General features: G+C 43.7%; 1 long non-coding RNA gene across 1 annotated transcript in view; it reads left to right on the forward strand.

Moving 5' to 3' along the window:
* LOC138113107 (uncharacterized) overlaps positions 1–24,338 on the forward strand; it is a 42,800-nt gene that overhangs the window by 12,767 nt on the left and 5,695 nt on the right. The window contains exon 2 of the long non-coding RNA XR_011152000.1: positions 6,333–6,385. This is a non-coding gene — a long non-coding RNA (uncharacterized lncRNA). The remainder of the gene's footprint in view (positions 1–6,332; positions 6,386–24,338) is intronic.

The following is a 24,338-nucleotide window of genomic DNA, read 5'->3' on the forward strand; positions in this document are numbered from 1 at the left end:
GTAAGGAGGGCAGGGAGAAGCTTTACAACACGTGACATTCTGGGAGAGGAACCATGAAGTCCTCAGAAATAAAGCAAAGACTCATTTTACATGAAGCAAAACAGCCACACTTGCAGAAAAAAATGTACTTTAAACTCCCCTTGAGATAAAGGTAATTAAAGATAATATATGCCAAGAAGTGAGGTAAAGAATATCCAGAGGAAGCCATTTGTCATGCAGAACAATGACACCCTATTTTAATTGGTCTCACAAAACCTAGTAACTAGGCTATGTATTTTGACATCTGTCTACTGACACCTTCTTAATCAGTCAACTGTTGGAATGTGTGCAGATATCGTTCTCAAACAGTGGGAACTCCACGGCCTTTTTACAAGGTGTAGCTGGAGGTATAATCAGCCACTTTCCCCAGGTGTGAAGGGTATGGGAACAGGGTTGTTGAAGAGCTTCCAGCTCTGTAACACAGTCTGAGTGTGCAGAGGACAGTGCTTCAGTGTGAGGACAGCAGGGCAAGGAGGGAAAAGGAAAATACTTCATATTTGCTGAAGACCCCCATTCCCATCTCTTTACAAACATACACACATTCTCTCCTGAAAAGCAGTGATCAGCCATTGCACAAGTGAATTCTTGTTTGTAGTGTGGTTTGTGAGATGTAGTGACATGCACAGGCTTGAGGCTGCTGGAGCACGTGGCACCAGCCATGTTTATACAGTTTTTTGGTGCTGTTCCTTGTTTGATTAGGGAGAACTAAAACTGTGGGGGTTTTGTTTGTTTGTTTGGTTGGATTTTTTTCACAAAGAACGGCCACTATTACTGTTAGTTAAAAATGTCATGTTTCATTACATAGAGCCCCTAGAGAACTAAATGTGTTCTTTGGCTGTTGCACCCCAGTGACAGCACCTTCTCTGTATTAATTTCTTCCTTTTAAGCCTTGCTGGCAAAGTGAAGTACATGAAGTAGGAACAGCCATTTGATATCCCTTTGGAGATTCGCCCAGAAATAAGTGTTAGGACTTTTATGTCTGATGATCACTAAAATCTACAATTGTACTGGTGCCTCAGTGCCTGCTGGCAAGAGAAATGAGATCCCAAGGTTCGAGCAAACTGGGGAACTGAGGAACAGCAGCAAGAGAAACGAAGGAAGAACTTCAGAAACTTCTCTGGGAGCATATAGTGAGAAAACTCTCCTGACTCGCTGTACCAGCCTCCAGTAGGTGGAATAAGAGTAGGTAATGCAAATGCAAAGTTGACTAAGTTCTTATTTAAAGGTGGTGTTACATTGTGTCTCTCTTTAAGTAAATATATATATATATATGATAGAGATTTGAAACTGAGATAGTCAAAGAACATCCAAGGATATTTTCAAGATTAGAGAACCCTATGTTATCATTTAACATGTAGATTTTAAAAATCTGCCTTTGCCTTTGGTAGATAAAGTCCTAATCTGTGAGTAATACATGTGCTTAATTATCTTCAAAAATCAAGGTCTCAGAAAAAGCTATGGTGATAGCAATGGAAGGGACAGCTGCTGTTACTGTGTCCAGCTTTCTGGTACTGCAGGCAACTGTTTCACATCATTTTTTCATACACTGAATCATATTTCCTCCTACACCAGTTAGGAAGCTAGCCTTCCCTATAGCTGAGTGTTCTTTCCAGCTTCCTTGCTCTCTTGGACAGGAAAGTTTTTTTTTTTATTTTGCAGCCTAAGTGTGTTCCTGGAGAGGCCACAACTGTTGCATGTTACAGAAATCAGATTCAGAGGCTTGAAATTGCCAAGATCCCTTTTTGCTTCTCCTCCTGTTTCTCTTTCCTCCATACTGATGGTACATTTGTTGTTGTCAAAGAGTATAGCCCCATTCATAAAAACTTGAGACATTTATTAAAAATCCTTGTATTTGCAATTTCCAAATGGTGGGATGAAGACAGTCTGACTTCTTCAGTTGTATCTCATTCAGTTCCAAATTTTTCCTTTTGCCTCAGATATAGCCATGCTTTCTCTGCACTCTTGTCCTCACCCTGTATTTATCCCCTCACCCTGCATTTGTCCCCTCACCCTGCATTTGTCCCCACAGCCAACACCACTGCCTTTACTGAACACCGAGACAAAATATGCAAGGACAGTGCCAAGCCCATCTTTAATCTCTACTCTATCCTCACTGCTTAGTGGCCCAATTTGTTGCCTGTCACCTGAAGGAGCATCTGAGCCTTAGGATTATTGGTTGCCTTTATTTTTCAACATATGCCTGGGAGCCAGTCTACCTTAATGACACAATTCTCACTAGTCTGTCTCTTCCTCTAATAACATTACAGAAATTGCTATTCATATCCAACTCTGAACCTGCAGGGGGAAGCATCTATAACAAACTCCCAGCACTACTTAATAAAATCTCTTATGAACCTTCCTGGAAGCAATTTCACAAAAATGTAGTCTGTTTTATCCATCCTACTTGTTCTCATTCACTCTGCTGCATCAAGCAAGGCCACTCGGCCATCTTTGCCTTTCTTTCTGTTTCCAAACCCATTATAACTATGGTCATTAATTTGTTATGTTTATGTTATTCCATTTATTTCTGATTTGATGTATAGGTATGTGCTGGTTTGGATAAATTTGGAGGAAAATATCCTCTGATAGAAGGCAGGTTACAACCAGCCCTCGCCCACCAGGTTTGGGAAAAAATGAATTTTCGTCGAAGGAAAGTGAAAGAGATAAAAACTATTTATTTAACAAACACACAGGAAAAGGATAATAATGCTAAATAGTAAAACCTCTCACTCTGCTGAGAAAAAGCCTGGGAAAATTTCAGAGTACTTCCATAGGTAGCCTTTCTCCCCCCTCCTTGGAGCTGGTTTGTGGTGGGCTCAGCTCCAGGGCCAAGGCCTCGGTGGAAATTCCTCCCAATGTACTCTGATGTTGAAACAGTCCAAAAAAAGACGGGAAAAAACCAAAGTCCCAGGAAAGCAAAGTTCAACGCTGTCTCTCTCTGGAGAAAAAGGGTCAAAAGCTGGCTGGAAAGCGAGCAAGCAGGGTGCTTCCTCTGCTCCTGCTGCTGCTGAACGCACAGAGAGTTTTATCTGTGTCCTTGAAACATGAGAACAAACTGCAAACTGCTTTGGAAGTTTTGCTCGGTTTTGTCTCTCCCCCCTCTCAGGCTCAGTTTAAAGACATAGAAAGGCACATAATTAATTTCTGGGCATAGGGCAGGGATATGGGACACACATCATAAAGTCACCCCAAGAGAAGGTACCATCAGTGTTCGAGGACCCCTGCTTTATTGCCCATGTACTGTACCTTGGATTAACATACGCAGTTTCACTGGTAATCCTCAATGTCTTGACCAGACCAGGCAAGGTCATTTTAACAACTGTATCACCATCCTGAAAACTGGGGAGTCTCACAATGTGTTTGATAATATGCCTCTTTTATTATGCTCTGATGGAGCCAATGGAGACTGCTGTGCAGTGAGAACCTTTGCTGTAGTACAGGTGATCCTTATGCTGTGCCAGTCCCAGCAGTATTAGGCTTCCTTTCTCTTTGCTGTTCATTTTCATACTCACTTCTATTCCATTAATTTCTATTTTCTTGTATATTTGATTTTCCTTTCACTCTTCAGTAAATGCAGGGGTGGACTCAGCACACATAACTCTCCTCCCACTATCTAGTTTGAAGCTTATCTACTTTATCTCATCTGCCTTGACCCCAAGATGACTTGGCAGAGGTCAGTAACATCCTGACTTGCACTGACAATATTACAGGCAGCTGTGCACCATTCAGGAAACAAGGAGGCAGGCATTGGAACTGTAAGGCAGTGGACAGAAAGCAAATGAAAATATATCTTTAATTCCCCACACTGCACCATTAAACTGTTGAACTCAGGATGTATTCAAACAGAGGAGCTCAAGAAGAGATTTAATAAGTTCTAGGCAAAAAACCTGCAAATGCTTTTATGCACAAAGAAACAACCCAAGGCACAGGATGATTCTTACAGCCTTAGATTTTCAGGGAGCACCACCCCAGGGATGTGTTTCCCGGTCCTTTCAATCCATCTTTAAGCTTCAAATCATAGCCATTAGCTGGAATAGGACCCTGAACTAGGTAGAATTCATGTAATTCTGATAATGTTGGATCAGCTGGGAGAGCTTACCTTTCTGTGCATCCCCAGTTTGTAGACATTTTTCTAGTGATACAGCTTTGATGATTGTTTTGACTTTCCTGATTATTAACCCTTTTTTTTTTTTTTAATGAGGCAAATGGAAAGCAAAATACTCATTTTGCTCTTGCTGAATGTGTTGACTATGTATTCTGCAGCCAAATCTGTAGAGCTGGCACACAACAGTATAAACATAACAGTAATACTTGAGACAGAGAGAGGTTGCATTTCTCATCTGGCCAGGTTAATTTTTTTGGCTACTCTAATGCATTCTGCAAAGTGGGGAGAGAGAGACTGCTTTTGCCCTCTGAAAAGCAGAAAGCATTATGAAAAATAATGAAATACAGTATGGTCCTGATTATTCAGATGCCACAGGGAAAGCTAAATAAGCCTGAGTAAGAGAGGTTTCAGAAATTCAAGGGACTTGTCAGCATAACTAATAGAAATCAGCAGACATAGCCGTGTTTTGGACAATAGAAAGTTCTGGAGAGCAGAGAGGCAGATGACCTAGCGTTATATTGCAATACCAAAGCCACGTTGTAGCTTCCATAGCTCCCCTCTTAAAGGTCTGTCCTAGTATCTGATTACCATCCAGAAATGCACTCTGCTTGAGAGAGACAGAAACCACCATGGGTAATGCAGTAAAATAAGACCAAAAATCCTGAAGTTACAGAGGAAGGGAACACTAACTAGTGACGTTTATATGTTTTTTCCCCAGATGTGATTAATTTAGTCAAAGTGAAATTACACAACAGCCTACAAAAGGGATAAGCTTCTGTTTGCTTTAATTCTCTAGGACTTTCCCCTTTTCACAGCATCCATTCATGCAGCACATTTTTGTCTCATCACAAAAGCTACCCTCACATGTGTTTAGGTACCATTCACAAACCACTGTGAGGTAGCAGTTGGCAGAAGCTGATATTTAAAAAGAAACATTTTAATGGCAATTAGAATAATTTATTCCCATTCCATTTGCAAAGTTAAGCTATGTTCTTCTCTAAACATAAGGCACACAAATAGATAAATGGATAATCGTGCAGGCATCACTCTGTCAAATCTAACATTGGTTGATCACAAGGCAAGATTACATTTGGCTTCTCACTCTGCAAATGTTGCATTTCCAGAGATACCTGAAATATTTTTCTACATCCTCAGTGGAATTTTGTTCATTGTTTTGTGAGAAAGTCCTCATAAGGAAAGAAATATTTTCTATACTTGGGATCTGAAAAGAAACCTTAACTGGTTTTAAACTCTAAAACATTAAGAACTGATAGAGGTTTGGTCAGTCTGACTGTCTATAAAGCTGTTCAGAGACCAGTTCTTGCTGATGAGGCCAGTGGCAAGTTTGCAAATAATGATGTTCTTTTGAAAGTGCTTTTAGCAATTACTTTATCTGGAAATATATTCATATATGTAAAAGTTCCATTTTGAAACAAAAATCCCAAACTAGCATTCTTTTCCCTCAAAATATATCCAGTCAAATGCTATTACTGACAGACAAATTCTGATCATATCTATTTCATTATTACTTCATGGATGAATATTTAATCCTCTCATAAGTAATGCAATGTTTTAACTTATTGTTTTCAAAATCCCACTGAAGAAAATGCCTCTGCTTGTTCTGGTCTAGATGTTACAGCTGTACAGCAACTGCAACTGTGTGTCCTTTGCTGTGGTCATTTTCCGCTATCACTGCTTGGATTTGTGTGGCTATTCCTGAGCTTCACAGGGAAACAATTCCAGGCTAAAATTAACTTTTTTTTATTTTTTCCTCCCCCACTCCAGGAATAGCTTGGAACTGCTAAGTAATTTTATTGTGTTTATCATTAACTGTTTCATCAATAGTGACTCATTACCTCTATTAGCAATGAAGTTAGGAAGAAGCATGGGAAATACAAGGATGACCCTTTGTCAGGTGTCACTGTACAAACACAAGGTTGAGAATGCTTTGCTTTCTGTGAGAAAAGTGCAGAAAGGATCAATCATTAGGACTACACACATCTGTGCTTGAAATTAAAATATGATGAAAGTTTAAGGATGTATAATGCAGAACTAGAACATCCAGGCTTCACAAGGCAGTCAGTTCAGGACCCAGGGCATTTTATTTGATATATTAATTTTTCAAGTGATCCATACTGAATTTAAATGCTGATAACTCATACGTCTGTCTTTTAATTTACTGCCCTAGAGCAACTGGGTACTTCCTACAGAAAATCAGCTCAGGGGATGAACATGCATAAGGTGGGTTGTGCTGGGGTTTTTATTCTTTCTATCAATAATATATTGCTTGCATCGATGGGTTTACGACATATCAACTGTGGTCTCGCACTGGTGGGCAGCTCTGTGCCGTGTCTGGGGTCGGGGCAGTTCTGGGCTTCACTGACAAACAGAGCAAACCTGGAGCTCCAATTACACAGTGGTGTCCTGGGTTGAGGTGTATTCTATTACCATCCTCATGAGCTGTTGAAATCAGGTGGGGCAGTGTCTCCTTGCCTCCTCCCCCCAGACTATCTTTCTGTTAATGGCCCATCATTGTCCTGCTGCATGACTCAGAGATAACTCCCTCCGGACCATCTTCTGTTAACGAGCCTAATCAACACCTGGCCTCATGACTCATTACCCCATTGTGAGATGCTCCACCCAGAGGGAGGAACCAAGCATCCCATCATGGATATAACTGGGACTCTGAGCATCAAAGGGACTCCACTGGATTTCCAGAGGACAGGAGCTACACAGCCACCGCTGGATTTTCTGAGGAAGAGCAGACCCCTTCCACTACAGGATCACCACTTCAGAGGATTGCAGCCACCATTCCACCAGACTGCTACCACTACCCTGCCTAACAGGGACTCAGGTTGTATCTTGACTCTGTCAGTGTTTTCTTTTACTTTCTTTTCCTTTTCTTTAATTTCCATTAAATTGTTATTCTGACTTGGTGCCTCTCACTGGTTTGTTTTCAAACTAGCACATAATTTGGCGCCCAACGTGGGGCTAGGCTGCTGAGAAAAGTCAGAATTACAATTTTGTATTGTAGAAGCCATCTACTCACTATGGTGCTCAACATGCTTACATGGGTCTTGTACCTAGCTCTCTATATTTTTCCGCACATGGGGACCTATCTGCCGATTGTAATGCTCCTGTGTAGACCAGGGTATGGTATAAAATTTGCTTTATTAGTGTATTATGCCTACTGCATGATAACCTCCGAGACAATGAACATAATTCGGAATATATACTCAACTTTGTCTGCCTGTCCTACTTTAGGCTGCTACATCTGGGGCCTCAACAATCATACTCAGCCCCTGGGGGGAGGATTAAAGAATGTTTTTTTCCAGCCTTTCAGACCGGACACAGCAGTTTTTGAAAATATTGAGTTCCCTGTGGATGTTAAGGATGGCATAATCTTTTTGGCAGTTCTTTTCTCTTTTTTCTCCATGACCTGCACTGTGTACACTATGCTTAGGATCAGAGCTATGGCACAGCATCCTCAGGATGAGAGGAAAAAAAGGAGCCAAGCAACAAGCACAATGTCTACACCGATTGTCGCAAAGAAGAAAGGAACCAAAAGCAAAGTGACAGCATCCATCTCTACTCAGACTGTCACAGAGGAGAAAGAACCCAGACCCAAGACCACAGCGTCCATGTCCACGCAGACTGTCACAGAGGAGAAAGAACCCAGACCCAAGACCACAGCGTCCATGTCCATCCAGACTGACACAGAGAAGGAAAAAACCAAAGGAGCTGTAAGCATCTCCACACAAACTGTCACTGAACCAGAACAGCCTAAACCGATTGCAGTTGCCCCCGTTCAGAAGAAGAAATCAAAAAGCAAGTCAGTCCGCATAGTGACTGACGAGGATGCAGCAGGACCTTCACACCCAGCAGAAGAGGCAGAGCCGGAGATCATCACTCGGTCGCTATCCCTGGGTGAGCTGCGTGACCTGCGGAGGGAATTCACGCGCCAGACGAACGAGTCCATCCTGACCTGGCTGCTCCGCATTTGGGACGCTGCAGCCAATGACACCATTCTGGACGGAAGTGAGGCGAGGCAGCTGGGATCTCTGTCCCGGGATGTGGTCATTGACCAGGGGATCGGGAGAACCCAAGAAACTCTCAGCCTCTGGCGGCGACTGCTTACAAGTGTCAGGGACAGGTACCTTTGTAAAGAAGACCTCCAGGTGCACCAAGGAAAATGGAGCACAATGGAACAAGGTATCCGGTGCCTGAGGGAATTGGCTGTGCTGGAGATCATTTTCTCAGAAGACGAAAGATTTCCTAAGAGCCCAGATGGTGTCCAGTGCACGTCACAGATGTGGTTGAGGTTCGCACGCCTTGGACCAGAGATATACTCCCGTTACCTGGCAACGCTGCAATGGAGGGAAGGCGAGGACAGGGTGGGCGTCCTGGTGAACAAACTGAGGATTTACGAGGACACCGTCACAGCCCCGTTTCGCACCCATGTCTCATCCGTGGAAACAAGTCTTTTGGCTGAGCAAGTCCGGAGTTTGATTGAAGAAGGCCATCAGAAATTGAAAAAGGAACTTAAGGAAGAGATTTACCAGATCTCGCCAGAACCAACAAGAGTCTCTGCCATTAGGAGCCGGCGTCCCCCAACCAGGGAGAGAGGATACACCCCACGAGGTAATCTCTGGTTTTTCCTTCAGGAACATGGAGAAGACATGAGTAAGTGGCATGGAAAACCCACCTCCTCCTTAGCAGCCAGGGTACGTGAACTAAAGAGAGGGACAAATACCACAAGAAGCGCATCTAGAGTCAACATTGCTCCGGTCTCTCGCACACAGAACTCCAGACGATACCAGAATGATAGTATGACTGATCCTCTTGAAGGGACCTCAGGAACATACTCACCGGAAGGGAGCAACATGCACCAGAACCAGGAATAGAGGGGCCCTGCCTCTAGCCAGGTAGAGGAAAGGGATAATCGGGTCTTTTGGACTGTGTGGGTCCGATGGCCTGGCACAGCTGACCCACAAAAATACACGGCTTTGGTTGACACAGGCGCTCAATGTACTCTGATGCCATCAAGGTATGTGGGAGCAGAACCCATTTCCATTTGTGGGGTGACAGGAGGATCCCAGCAGCTGACTGTACTGGAAGCTGAAGTGAGTTTAACTGGGAATGAGTGGCAGAAACACCCCATCGTGACTGGCCCGGAGGCCCCGTGCATTCTCGGCATAGACTATCTCAGAAATGGATATTTCAAGGACCCAAAAGGACATCGTTGGGCTTTTGGGATAGCTGCTGTGGAGACAGAAGATATCAGACAACTGAGTACATTGCCTGGCCTCTCAGATGACCCGTCTGCCGTGGGACTGCTAAGAGTTGAAGAACAACAGGTACCAATCGCCACAGCAACAGTACACCGTCGGCAATACCGCACAGACAGAGACTCTGTGGTTCCCGTCCATGAGATGATTCGTAAACTGGAGAGCCAAGGGGTGGTCAGCAAGGCCCATTCACCCTTCAACAGCCCTATATGGCCAGTGCGTAAGTCCAACGGGGAATGGAGACTGACAGTGGATTACCGTGGCCTGAATGAAGTCACACCACCATTGAGCGCTGCTGTGCCGGACATGTTGGAACTTCAGTACGAGCTGGAGTCCAAAGCAGCGAAGTGGTACTCCACTATTGACATTGCCAATGCCTTCTTCTCCATTCCTTTGGCAGCAGAATGCAGGCCCCAGTTTGCTTTCACTTGGAGGGGTGTGCAATACACCTGGAACCGACTGCCCCAGGGGTGGAAGCACAGTCCCACCATTTGCCATGGACTGATCCAGACTGCACTGGAAAAGGGTGAGGCCCCAGAACATCTGCAATACATCGACGACATCATCGTGTGGGGAAACACAGCAAAGGAAGTATTTGAGAAAGGAGAGAAAATCATCCAGATTCTCCTGGAAGCTGGCTTTGCCATCAAAAGGAGCAAAGTCAAGGGACCTGCCCAAGAGATCCAGTTCCTGGGAGTAAAGTGGCAAGATGGACGACGTCAGATTCCCACCGAGGTTGTCAACAAGATCACTGCGATGTCTCCACCGACCAGCAAGAAGGAAACACAAGCTTTCCTAGGCGCCATAGGTTTTTGGAGAATGCACATTCCTGAGTACAGCCAGATTGTGAGCCCTCTCTACCTGGTTACCCGCAAGAAGAACGATTTCCACTGGGGCCCTGAACAGCAGCAAGCCTTCGCCCAGATCAAACAGGAAATCGCTCATGCGGTAGCCCTTGGCCCAGTCAGGACAGGACCAGAGGTGAAGAACGTGCTCTACTCTGCAGCCGGGAGCCATGGTCTGTCCTGGAGCCTCTGGCAGAAGGTGCCTGGTGAGACTCGGGGCCGACCACTGGGATTCTGGAGCCGAAGCTACAGAGGATCTGAAGCTAACTACACTCCCACAGAGAAGGAAATCTTGGCCGCCTATGAAGGAGTCCAAGCTGCCTCAGAGGTAATCGGCACAGAGGCACAACTCCTCCTGGCACCCCGACTACCAGTGCTGGGGTGGATGTTCAAGGGAAAGGTTCCTGCCACGCATCATGCCACCGACACCACATGGAGCAAATGGATTGCTCTCATCACACAGCGTGCCCGTATTGGAAACCCGAATCGCCCTGGGATTCTGGAAATTATAACAAACTGGCCTGAAGGTGAGACTTTTGGATTATCTTCTGAAGAAGAGGAAGAGCAAGTGACTCGTGCTGAGGAAGCCCCACCATATAATGAGCTACCGGAGACTGAAAGACGTTATGCCCTCTTCACTGATGGTTCCTGCCGAATTGTAGGCACTAACAGGAAGTGGAAAGCTGCAGTATGGAGCCCCACACGGCAAGTTGCACAAGCTACCGAGGGACAAGGTGGATCGAGTCAGGTTGCAGAGCTTAAAGCCGTCCAGCTGGCTTTGGATATTGCTGAACGAGAGAAGTGGCCGAGGCTCTATCTCTACACCGACTCGTGGATGGTAGCTAATGCTCTGTGGGGATGGCTGGTTCGCTGGAGAAAAGCCAACTGGCAGCGCAGAGGGAAACCCATCTGGGCCGCTGAGATTTGGCAGGACATCGCCGCCCGAGTAGAGAAGCTGACCGTGAAGGTTCGACACGTGGATGCGCACGTACCCAAGAGTCGGGCTAATGAAGAACATCGCAACAACGAGCAGGTGGACCGAGCTGCCAAGGTGAAAGTATCACAGGTGGATCTGGACTGGCAGCACAAGGGAGAACTATTCCTAGCTCGTTGGGCCCATGATGCCTCTGGTCACCAGGGGAGAGATGCAACATACCAATGGGCCCGTGACCGAGGGGTGGACCTTACCATGGACAGCATCTCACAGGTCATCCACAGCTGTGAGACCTGTGCTGCAATCAAACAGGCCAAGCGGGTGAAGCCTCTGTGGTACGGCGGACGATGGTCAAAGTACAGGTATGGGGAAGCCTGGCAAGTTGATTACATCACCCTTCCCCAAACTCGCCAAGGCAAGCGCTACGTGTTGACCATGGTTGAAGCAACCACTGGATGGCTGGAGACCTACCCTGTGCCTCATGCTACAGCCCGGAACACCATCTTGGGCCTGGAAAAGCAAGTCCTGTGGAGACATGGCACCCCCGACAGGATCGAGTCAGACAACGGGACTCATTTTAAGAACAGCCTCATCAACACCTGGGCCAGAGAACACGGTATCGAATGGATATATCATATTCCTTATCATGCACCAGCTGCCGGAAAAGTTGAACGCTGCAATGGACTACTTAAAACCACCCTAAAGGCACTTGGTGGGGGAACCTTCAAAAATTGGGAAGCGAACTTAGCGAAGGCTACCTGGATGGTCAATACCCGAGGGTCCATCAATCGAGCTGGTCCTGCCGAGTCCGAACCCTTGCACACAGTGGATGGAGATAGAGTCCCTGTGGTACACCTGAGAGGTATTTTAGGAAAGACTGTTTGGATTAATCCTACCTCAGGCAAAGGCAAACCCATCCGTGGGATTGTCTTTGCTCAAGGACCTGGTTGCACTTGGTGGGTAATGCAAAAAGATGGGGAAACCCGTTGTGTACCACAGGGAGACCTAATCTTAGGTGAGAACGGTGTGTAGGGTTTCATTGTATATATATATATATATGTATGTGTATTTAGAGTTTAAGAAGGTATTGATTTGGGATGATGTAGATGGTAATAGAATAAGGGGTGGATAATGTCCTGGGTTGAGGTGTATTCTATTACCATCCTCATGAGCTGTTGAAATCAGGTGGGGCAGTGTCTCCTTGCCTCCTCCCCCCAGACTATCTTTCTGTTAATGGCCCATCATTGTCCTGCTGCATGACTCAGAGATAACTCCCTCCGGACCATCTTCTGTTAACGAGCCTAATCAACACCTGGCCTCATGACTCATTACCCCATTGTGAGATGCTCCACCCAGAGGGAGGAACCAAGCATCCCATCATGGATATAACTGGGACTCTGAGCATCAAAGGGACTCCACTGGATTTCCAGAGGACAGGAGCTACACAGCCACCGCTGGATTTTCTGAGGAAGAGCAGACCCCTTCCACTACAGGATCACCACTTCAGAGGATTGCAGCCACCATTCCACCAGACTGCTACCACTACCCTGCCTAACAGGGACTCAGGTTGTATCTTGACTCTGTCAGTGTTTTCTTTTACTTTCTTTTCCTTTTCTTTAATTTCCATTAAATTGTTATTCTGACTTGGTGCCTCTCACTGGTTTGTTTTCAAACTAGCACAAGTGGAAACTGTTGTATGACACTGCTTTCTTAAGGATAACAAATGGATGCTTTTAGGGAAAAAAAAACCAAAAAAAAATCCCCCAACAAATGCACCCCAGGAAAATTTCTCATTGCATTATGACACATAAAGACTATTTGTGTTGTCAGCCAAGGAACATTCATGATTCATTTGGATTCCATGAGAAAAAAGATCCAACCAGCTGATAGGAAAAAAGAATTACTTCAAGCATGAAAGGAAAATTTCATTTTTATAAATATACAGGAAATTCAAACCAGCTGAAGTTAAAAATATCCTTTTTTGCAACCAGCCAGACGAAATTTTGTTTTGACAGAGTTTTTTGCAAGTATTGTAACCACTGACTGATATCAAAGCCTGACATAATGACAGAAGTCTTTATGTGCCTGTATGCCAGGTGATCCTCATCTCCTTCCAACATCCCTGTAACTAACATCACACACACACCCACCCCTCAGGACCTGAGATACATGGAAATAGTCAGTTGTGTATTTGTTCTGGAAGTCTTGTTATACACGTTGATATATATTCTATTAAAATAGAAATCAGATATCCACAATCAGGAAGGGGATTGCTTGCCTTCTATTGCTATTTTCTGGACAACCCAATCTACATCAGGATAAACCATAATTTGTACATCTTAATCAATTTCTCCAATATTGCAACATTTTTTTTCAGTGATATTTTCAGACTTTGACCTGATATTTTGTTATTACATCTGTCCTCTTGCATGAAAGGATCTCCATAATTCTTGCAGCAAGTATTCAGCTGACATTGTGGTCCTGAGATGGTATCAGGGAACAAAGGACCTGAGGGAGAGGACAGATGCACAGCAGCCTGCTAAACAGCATAGGAATGACAGGAACAGTGTGGGATGATGCTGGAGTGGGGAGGTAGGTCAGATGAAGGCTGAAATGGGAGAATGGATGGATGCGGGAGGAGGCGGCCAAGAGATCAGCAAGGAGGCTGAGAGGGCAGGATGAGGGAGCCGTGGAAGAAGGGATAATGAGATTAGAGGATCAGAGAGTTCAGCTGCAAACTAGCTTGGCAGGGTAGGTGTGAGAGAAAGTTCAAGGAGGTCAATGTGTTCTTGTTGGAGAAAGCAGTGATGCACTGCAGGAGAGTACTTGGGGCTGCAGCAGCCAGAAAGTGGCCTCTGAAACAGGCACAAAGATCATGAGCTCAGATGCTAAACTATTTGAGCAAATTAATTACATAAATGCTGCATGTTCCTTATTTAACGAATGGAAAATTAAAGAGGCTTACATTGCAAAGCAAACAGCAATTAAACCTGCTGCATCTGCACATGTGTATGTGCACCTGGATACCAAATCACTGTTACCCAGGGCCAGGACAGTTTGCTTCAGTGGCAGCAGCTGAAAGGTAAAAAGAGTGGTGAACTGGTGAGAAAAGCAGTAGCTGCTATAATGGTTTTAGGGGACACACTTTCAACTAAAACATAAATATTTTAATTGAGTTATTTGCCATAAATCTATGGATTTATTTCCATAAATCTACGGAAAATAGATTTCTATTTTCTAGAAATCCATTTCTAATGTATATGCATGAGAGAGAGTATTGGAAGCCAAAAGTTAAATCCTGTGGTACATAAACATACATGCATGCATGCATGCAGTTGTTGGAAATAAATTTGATGTAGAAGTGGGTCGTTAAGCTGCTGTAGTTTTTAATTAAAACAAAAAGTAAGAAGGCTGGATGCCATAAACAATACCGAAGTGAGTAGAAAAGGGTCAGGCAGGGTGTCAGCCTTGAAATTCAGATTAAGGTAATTACTCAAACCAAAGGCACAAACAAGAAAGCCAGATGTAGTGAGTACTCAAACAAATACCTTCTTCAGAGGAGAGCAAGCAGAGTGAAAAGCTGCCATTCACCCGCTGTGTGATGTCCTACGGCTGAAATATAACAGCTGGGGAATGACTGCAAAATTTCGACTGAAGTGCAGATCAGTTTGGCGTTGTGCCTCTGTGCACGGCATGAGGAATGGGCTCAGCGCTCCCAGAGTGGGGACAAAGCAGGTTCTCCTCTTGACAGAGGTTCCATCCATACCAGGGTGTTGCATAGTCAGGGTCAAAGAACACTGATACCCAGCTGCAGAAATGAAATGCAAACTCAAAAAAAGGTTGATTTTATGTCTCGTGACACACTCCTTCTCACCTTGCCTTCTGATAACCTTTAGCTATTTCACAGGTGCTAACTTCTGTCTCTCTCCCCTCCTGTAATCTCTTCTCCTGTGCTAAATGCATTTCTACTTCTCTTGCTGCTAACCTCCCTTTCCCTTCAAGTACCTGATTGATTAAAACATTTTGGTTAACCTGAGGGTGTAATTTCTAACCAGTGGTCATAGCTTCACTCTTTCTGCATCTTTGTTAGGACTGATGAAGGAACTGCATATCTCCTAGCTTGCATGCTTTTCTACCTCTAAAGGGCATCAGCTATAGACTATGTCACCTGAAATGCAACAGCTGAATTTTTGACCCATTAAATTTCCTCAGGAAATCCACCAATATTTTAACCTGAACAGAAGAAGAAGAAAAAATGCAGAAGATTAATATGTCAGTCATATACCTTCCAGCCTGCACTGAATCCACCGTGTGGCAATTCCCTCTCTTTTGAACAAGGGAATTACCAAAACAAACAAAAATACCTCCAGAAATGAGTGTGACCCTGGAAGCACCTGCAGCTCCCCTGGGTAGGAATGACAAAGATTTACCAGTAGCCTTTTTGTCAGCTTCCAGCCATGAGCACAGCTGCCTGTATTTGCAGTGCTGAGCAGCACCAATCCAGACTTGAAAGGAACGACAGTGATATCTGGGCATCAGCCACTGCCCTGTTCATCCTGCTGGGTCAGCCAGACCTCTCTGGCCTTCTTTCTGTCTCTGGCCAAAGCAGGGGCTGTCTCGCAGCTCCTCAGTGACTGAAGCACCTTATGCAGGCAAGTGTTTTGGTTTTACCTCTTGTATAGTACTTGAACCCACAGATTTATATCTGTGCAATGTACAATTTTGAAAACACATCAGTGCTCCGCCTGGCCACAAAATGCCTCATTGCCCTTAAAAAGCAGAAGGACAGTTTATAGCCTGTGAGAGGCCACAGGCTGAGACTGGGGCCCTGGTGTCAAGCTCCCAGCAGGAGCCAGGTGGGAGGAAGCAGCCCCTGAGCATCCCCACAGAAACCTGTACAAGCCTGAGCCCTGGGGAGGGAGTCCCCAAGGCCCCGTGGGGAAGTTTCTCAAAATGTTTCTAAATTTGGCTTCTGATTCGGATCAGTTCTTTGCTGATTTAATTTGGGATGAATGAATAAGTGGTTTAATGGATACTAAGAATCCTTCTTGACCCTCCCAGTGATACGTTCTCAGACACAACAGCACTGGGCTGTGGTGCTCCTCTGAACAAGAGTTATCCAAAAATAGAGCTGGACACCTTAGAAACTGTACAGATGCTGCTGTTGTCCTGTTGAGGTTTAGTGAATCTGTGCTGGAGTTGTGGGGTACCAAACTTTGCTCCTGTACTGTCCCTGAACACTGTAAGTCTGGATTCCCAAAAGGTCCAGAATCACTCCCTTCAGTGTGCTTAGAAAATGACTTTCAGTCAAGACATTAGCAGTCACAGGTTATTTGCAATTCTCTTAAATGTAAGGACTTTAAACGGATCCTCTTCCTTTTGTTCTCTCTGAGCCTCAGGGCTTTTTAGCTCAGAGCTGCTACAGTTGTTCCTTTTGTTTACTCAACTGTGTAATACCCTCAAAGAGTTTCCTTCTCAGAAGCACGGGCAGGAAAAGTCCTGGTGCGGCTGCTGGAGAGAGCGGTGCTGCTCCTCTGCGCTAAATTAAGGCAACATTTCTTTGTAACCCGGATTTGAGTTTACATGGGGATTATAAAGGCAGAAATATCCCTACCACTAACAAAACCTCAAAGTGCCGAGGTGATAATAGTCCTCCTGTTTCCTTCCAGAGGGCTGTGTTACTTCAGCTACACAGGGACAGATAGATGGATGGAGAGGGCACACTAACCTAGTAATGGGTAGTAGTCTGATAAAAGGCTCACCAGGATCAGTCTTAAGGTCAGTCTTCCACAATTCCTGCTTTTCCCGGGGTGGCTAACTGTGTGTGAGCACTGCAAAACTGAGGGATAGAAACGACCTGCTGCCTGATGCCATTTTACCAGAAGAGTGAAATATAAGTGTCCTCCTTCTAATACCAGCTTCTGGGAAAGGTAGTCCCAACAGACAGCAAGAAAATTTCCATGGCCCCTGAGGCTAAAGTTTGAGCTTGGTTTTGTTCTCTGTTCTTCCATTGATTGATGAAGCTGCATGGCATTCAAGGTTGGGAACCAGAAAACTGGATTCCTCTCTGATGGACCATCAGGCCTGCTTCCTCCTCTATTTTGCTGGGAAAAAATATTCGAGTTGCCTGAGGATCAACCCTCTCTTTCTATGCCTCTGCAACACCCATGATTGCTCCACTCACCTGGGATGCTTCAGGGTCTGCTCTAACATATACAGACCTCAGCAGCTGAAGTCTGCTTTCTTCAAATCATTCAGTAAACCCCAATTTTTTTGCAGGTTACCTTAACCTTTTGCCCCACATCCAAACTGATAGACATCTTGTCAGATGGAGAACACTGCCATTTTAAGGCCCACTTTCTTGGAAAGTTTTAGTAAAATCAGAAACAAACTTACTCAGTGTTTCATTTTTTTTCACTCAGGAGGGGTTGTAATTCACCCTACAGGTTTGGAAAGCAAGGCTAGGGAGTTCAAACTGTGATATGTATGCTCTAAAAATGAAGGAAACCAAACCTGATAAGCAAATGCAAATGAGCCAGAATCAAAATCTGCAGATCAAAACACTTTTGGGGAAATTCAACAGGCTGTTATGGGGATATAGATCTAAATCTTGCAGGTGGCTTTTCTTTCTTTTCTGATAAGCTGAAACAAATCCCTACATCTAAAAGTCTCACAACTTTCAAATGCCCTAAGCTTGGAGCAGTTCTGAGTTCCATGGTGGGAGCTGGGCTCCATCCAAAGATACGTGAATATGCTGCTCGTTTACAAACACATTTGCCTGCACTGACTCAACCTGGGGCTGTGTTCTGCATAAACCTGGGGCTGTGTTCTGCATAAACCACCTCACATGTTTATATGAAAAGCTGCAGAACACTGCCTTGAGCTCAGTGGTGAACCATGAGTTATAAGACTGATTCCCTGTTAAGCCTTTGAACAAGCTACAACTTACATCACTGGCTTGAGGGTGGTGGGGAGAGGAGCTGTGAAAAACATGTTGCTCCAGCTATAGACTATGCAAGCTGAGATCCAAAGATGTGTTTCTGATCTAGGCCATCAAACATGGAGCAAAGGATTGGACCTCAGGCCAGAGAAGTTTCACAAGCACCAATGATTTAAAGGCTGGACTTAACAATGGACAATAATGTCTTCATGTATTTGGAAAGATGAATGCCAGTTTCAGGAGGGAAGTTGCCAAGAAGCCAGAGACATCACATGTGGTTTGAACAGCAGCTGTTGTTGAAGCATCTCAATCAACATTTTCTTTAATACAGTGGCCTCGTGTTACCACCCAGGAAGGAATACTTGAAGGAAAAAAGTGTTTTAGAAATACTCAATTTTATTTAGGAAAGGGGTTCCAGTGGAAAATGACAATAAATTTGTTCTTTTCTTCTAAATTTTCTTGGGAAAGGTAATTTTTTCCCCCAAAAAATTCATAAAAATCTCTTACATTTTCAGTCATCTGGCAAAAAATTCTCCACACTTTTGAGAGATGGTGGCACTTCTACTGTCATCTCAACCTCTTTTTAACCTTTGATGAAAAATTGTGGCTTGGTGGGTGATTTCTAGCTGGAGACCTCATCAAGAACAAGAGCAGCAAAAAAAAAATTACCAGCCTCAAGAGCAGAAAAAAAAATGAATTAAATGACACCAATATGTCCAGTAATTACTTGCAATCACTCTTCTCTCTGTTTTTCTCTCTAGTAGCCAGGCCATGCTTTATTAATTTAATTACAGCTCTCTGACCTCCTCAGGTGGCTGCCATGTCTGAGTCTGAGTGGCAAAAGGAGCAACGTGGCAGAGAGGTTCCCCCAGCCCTTATTTTTAGTGGTTCAAAGAATGGCATCTTATTAAATAACTTAATTGCCAGCAGCTCCAGTGCTTTTGTAGATCAAAGGTTAATTTTTATTTTCTCTTCCTTGCAGCAAAGCATGTCTCCCTGCAGTCACTATGTGGTGATGACCCTGGCTGGAGGGAAATGGTGTCTCAGAGTTTTGGGGAATATCTTCTCTCTTTTTAATTTCAGTGGCCTGGTAATTATAAAAATCTATTCCCATCCACATTGTTAATTTTCATTAAAAACAGACAAGGGTAATCAATCCTCAAGCTTGTATTTGAGGACCTTTTATAAACTGTCTAAACCAAACTGCTCCAAAATGCCGTAGATTTTATTAACACTGGAGAAATTGAGGGTCCAACCAGAAAGGTTGCAAGGCCTCCCAAGTCCTCAGCAGTGTAGAGGAATTGGCCTTTCAGTGAGAATAGTAAAATGCACACTTTTCACTCTGTCTTTCTCAACTTAAACAACTGATGTCATCTCATCCATCAGGATACTGAAAATTATATAAGCCCATCATTTACCATCAGTAAAACCAGATTGAGTCTGCCTATGCAGCCTGAGTTTAGTTCAATATTTAATGACTCATGTGTTGCATTTTATTTCATCTGCAGTAGTTTTCTGCTTCCTTATTTATTACAATCATCTTTATTCCCTGTAGTAGCACCTTGCAGTCAGACTGTATTCCCAGCTGCTTTGAGGGGTTAAAGAAGCCAGCTCCAGAGCTATGATGATGTGAACCGAGAAAATGAGAGGGTGAAGGAAAGACGAGAAGGATGAAGAGCAAAGGAATGGCAGAAGTTGTGCTGGTCTATCTGTTTTATGTAATGAAGTAGAGGATTTTTCAAGGTCCTTTTCTATCCTATTTGTGAGGGTTCTACAGTTCATACTAAACTTGTGTGTGAAGGTCTCAGAATCTTGGTGACATTTTGCCTTCGTTTCTGTGAGAAGCAGCAGGACTCTTATCCTGTTGTGCACTGCTCCCCATCTACCTGAGGTACCTCAGCTGAGTTTAGGAGTGGTGCTGCTGCAAGTGGGGAAGTGAACGCTAAGGAAAGTCTCCAGGTAAAGCAATTTCTGGAACAGATGGCAAATGTAAAGAAGTTGTCAGGGTCACTGAAACAAACAGCAGCTTTGGGCTAAGAAACTTACCCTGTGTAATATTTTAAATCCAAACAACTAATATGAAGACCATGAGGATGAAATCAAAGGGCTCCCTTTTATCTCAGGATGGGAAACTGGGATTGGTGTCAGGGTCTGCTTAAGAGATTTCTGATGAAAGAGGCTCCCAACAGTAATAAATCCTGTGCAAGGTTATTTGCCACACAGAGCCAGAGCTGAGCCAGCCCCATCCAGCTCTGAGAGTTCAGGTTGGTTCTTCCTCAAAGGAAGGACTGTCACAAGAGCCTGGCACATAAGGATACATAGTGCCATGGCTAAAGGGGCAGAATATAGTGAGTCAAGTAAACTGTCCACTGTGAAGACAGCCCTGGAGTCAGAAACCTGTCCTTGAGAAGCATTTGGAAAGTTGGTTTTACTGTTGATATAATTATTGGGAGGGATGGAAATCACTCAAAACTTGTTATGAGGTCAATGCGTTTGTCTGCCAGCAGGAATTCTGGTGTGGGAACTGCTGAAACAAAACAGGATTGTAGAACAGGTTTTGCTAAATTTGAAAGCACTGTTTTTGTCCCTTTTTTTTTTTTTTTTAATCTCTGGACCTTGTAGTTCACTGGTGTCATAAGTTTAGCCAAAGCATAAGAACAATGCTAGACAATTTGGGTGATCTGTCTGAGAACCTAGTGTACCAACATAAGGGACATCATGGTCTGACAGATTCCTGCACATCAGCCAAGCTGTGATCAACATCCACAGGCAAAAGGCAACTCACATCTTAGAAAGTAAGATACCCCTTCTATTAAGAGTGCTGTTACACCAATCCATCCCCTGATCACCACACCCTTACCCACATTCCAGACTCACATTCCTCCTCTTGGTAGGAGCTCTCCTGTGGACTTCTGCAGGGCCAGTTCAGCACAGGAAGTGGAAAACAATCAACTGTTTCACCAGTTTTTGCCACTGTAGGTAAAACAGCTTTCTGCTACCTAGCTACATTGCTGTAGGTTTCTGTGGCAATGCTGCTCGAGGCTGTGTCTCCAGGAATATTTCTTCTGGCAGCTGGGTGAGCTGGGGTCCCTCTGCTTGAGCTCACCATGCAGCTGGTGCACTGCTGTCCTCTGATGAAGAGTTGAAATGGGCTGGGAGGAAGTAACATTTTCGATCGCACTGGACAGCAGGTAGTAATGCTCACACAGTCGTGCAGTGTAGTTTGGATGATGTGAAATAGTAACCTGTTACCTGCAAAACTGCCATTTTTTCCCTAGGTCTCTCAATGAAAACATTCATGTTTGAATAGGAATTACTTTTCAAAAATCTGTGATTTGTTCAGTGCCTTGAAAGTAGAAAATACAGAAGAATCAATCACAGGAAAATTCTTTCAAATGGATCACATATCATGAAGAATTTGACCACTTCAACTGATAAATGTAAGAAGCTATAAGCCATTGATTTTATCTGTGCTCCTGACTAGAGTGATCTTAACTTCAGTGTTATACATTGCAGTCAGGCCTGCAGAGTCCTTAATGGCTAACAGACAGCCTGATGTGGAGAAGAAATGAAGCAGGTCTCTGGTGTCCATGTGCTCCTGGTTCTCTTAGAGACTCTTGTGGGGTGCTCCTGTGTGTGTCTGACACTCACCCACCTTTGTGCAAGAGATGTGATTTTTCTTCTCCCTTATTTTGGTTGACTGCTTTGCCAGAGGGAAGGAAAAATACTCTGCGGGAAAACGTTTTCTCAGTAAAGGAGGATTAATTAATTTTAGCAAGAAGGTCATATTATTTAGATCAAGACAATTTGTGGTGTCTTATGGGGACAAAAATGTACATCTTTATAAAAACCAGAAAAATCCACCCCTAAATGTAATCATCCTCAAACAGAAGACAAAAGATTTTGCTTTATTAATTTTAAAAGATTCCATTGACTTTCAAAGCCTACTGTTCAGGAAACTCAACCTTGGGAAAATGAGATTGAAAAACTGTTGCTGAAGTTCATTTTTTCCAGTGAAGGTCAGCTTGTGTATAGAGGTTTACTTCAGAAGATGAGCTAGTGACTTGAATCTTAGAGAGGCAGGTGATAATATGGTGTAAATGGGCCACCTTTAGAACCAGGGTTCATTAGAATATGACTTTACAGGATTTATGTCTATTTGTCATAGATGGAATTTAGAAACTGTACTGTGTCCTCACTGAGGAGGGGTATAATTTCTGCACAAAAAGAGATAAAAAAGAGGTCTGCCAGGAACTGAGCAGCTGTATGTGTGTGTCCACTGTACTTTACCTTTATGTCACCTGAAGCTGCCTGGAAAGGTCTGTCCCAGCTCAGAAGGGAGGAGATAAGAGCAGATAAGAGCTCTGTGTCACCAATGATTCTGCACTATGGAGGAAGTGGTATGGCCATAGCCACAAGACAGACCCTCAAATTCTTCATTATACCTTTCACTGACATAACTGGAACTAGTAGTGGCTGCAGTCTTGATTAAACCTGAGCCTTTGGGGTTCTCTTTCCCTGAAATCAGTCCTGTACATGGCACAGAGCTGCATGTCACCCACGGGAACTTTGTATTTCACAATGGTCCCATGAAACAGGAAAAAAAGAAAAGAAAAAAGAAAAAACCCAAACAACAAAACACCCTTCAAAGCAGATGAAAGGTAAAAATCAAACCCTAACAAATTGGTTAGTGAGAAAAGTTAAGCCTTCCAAAGTTTTTTTAAAGAACAGGTCTTTTACCACAAACTCTAAAATATAGAAAGAAAGGAAAAAAGCCCCAACCAATGTGATGTAGAAGCAAATAGACTGATGTGTTTAAATGAACATTTAGTTACTAGGACATCAAGGTCAAGAGCATTTAAGGATCCAAACTTTTGTCTTGAGTGAAGAATTGACCCAGGAAATTTATAAATATGCAGATTAACTGGGTTACTCACTCTGGAATGAATATGAAGTGGATATATTTCTCAGTCTAACTCATTTGGAGAGTTTTTAGTGACCACTTAAGTGTAGATTGTTCCCAAGCATCCAGTGCAGATAATAAACAGAAATTTTAAAAAAATTATCTGTCTCGGTGTTTACTCTGGAGATATGGGAGGAATCCCATTCCAACACAGGGAATGAATCTGGAAAAAACTTCTAAAATTGAAGTTTTAGTGTAAAAAAAGTTACATATACCATAGTTCATTGAAGAAGTTAAGGCATGGGCTGAAATAATGCCTTAGGCTGATTAAATATGCTTGGGTTTTTAGGATGTTTTAGGAAGATACAATCAAATTACTGGGGCAAAAAAAAAAGAAGTGTAAATAATTATATTTGGGTAAAGCATAAAGTCATTGTGAGATAAGGCAAAAAGTCTTATAAATTAATACCTGTTTACTAAAGTCATCACTTTGCAAAGACTGCTGTTAAAAGGAGTTGCAACACAGTGCAGAAGAGTTAAAGACACCAGGGACCTGGAGCTATTCAATATATTAATGGATGATCTGAGAAAAGCAGGGAGTAGTGAATGACAGAGTTTGTATTAACACAAAACTTATTTAGGTTTTACCGTCCTGAAGTTGATGGTGCAGATAAATAGTTGGGGATGGATGAAATGGAGAGGCTGAGTAATAAAATGGTAAATGAAATTCAGTGTTTCTAGGTGCAAAATAATGCACAACAGGAAAAATAACTTCAGCTATCTATGCAAGTTAGATCTAAGCTAGTCATTGCAGATTTCCCTGAAAACGCTACCCCTACGCTTGGCAGGGGTCAAAAACATCAGTCAAATCAAAGTATAGAAATGTCTGTCAGAAATTATGAGGAAAAGGGTAAGAAAAGGGCAGAAAATACCATTAATTCAGTCTCTAGATCTGGGCTGTGCCCACATTTCCTGTCTACAATATCATGTGAGCATAGGGATGACACAGTTTGGGTACATGGACAAGAACAGGATCAGTCTGCTCAAGTGTTGTGCTGGAACCATGGATGTCTCTGGGACACTGCTGAAATACAGCCTCGGGGACAGGAAAGAGGCACACACAAGGCTGTCCCCTCCCAGCACCTGGCTGAGATAGCAGAGGATTGTGAAGGCAGTGAAATGCTGCTGGCCCTCTCCACTTGCTGCTGGCCCTCTCCACTCGCTGCTGGCCCCTTATGGAGGCCGAGGCTGGAGCAGTCACCTCTGGTCCGATACAGTGGGGAG

This window comes from Aphelocoma coerulescens, chromosome 7 (genome assembly GCF_041296385.1).
Source record: "Aphelocoma coerulescens isolate FSJ_1873_10779 chromosome 7, UR_Acoe_1.0, whole genome shotgun sequence".
In the NCBI taxonomy this organism is placed as follows: Eukaryota; Metazoa; Chordata; class Aves; order Passeriformes; family Corvidae; genus Aphelocoma; species Aphelocoma coerulescens.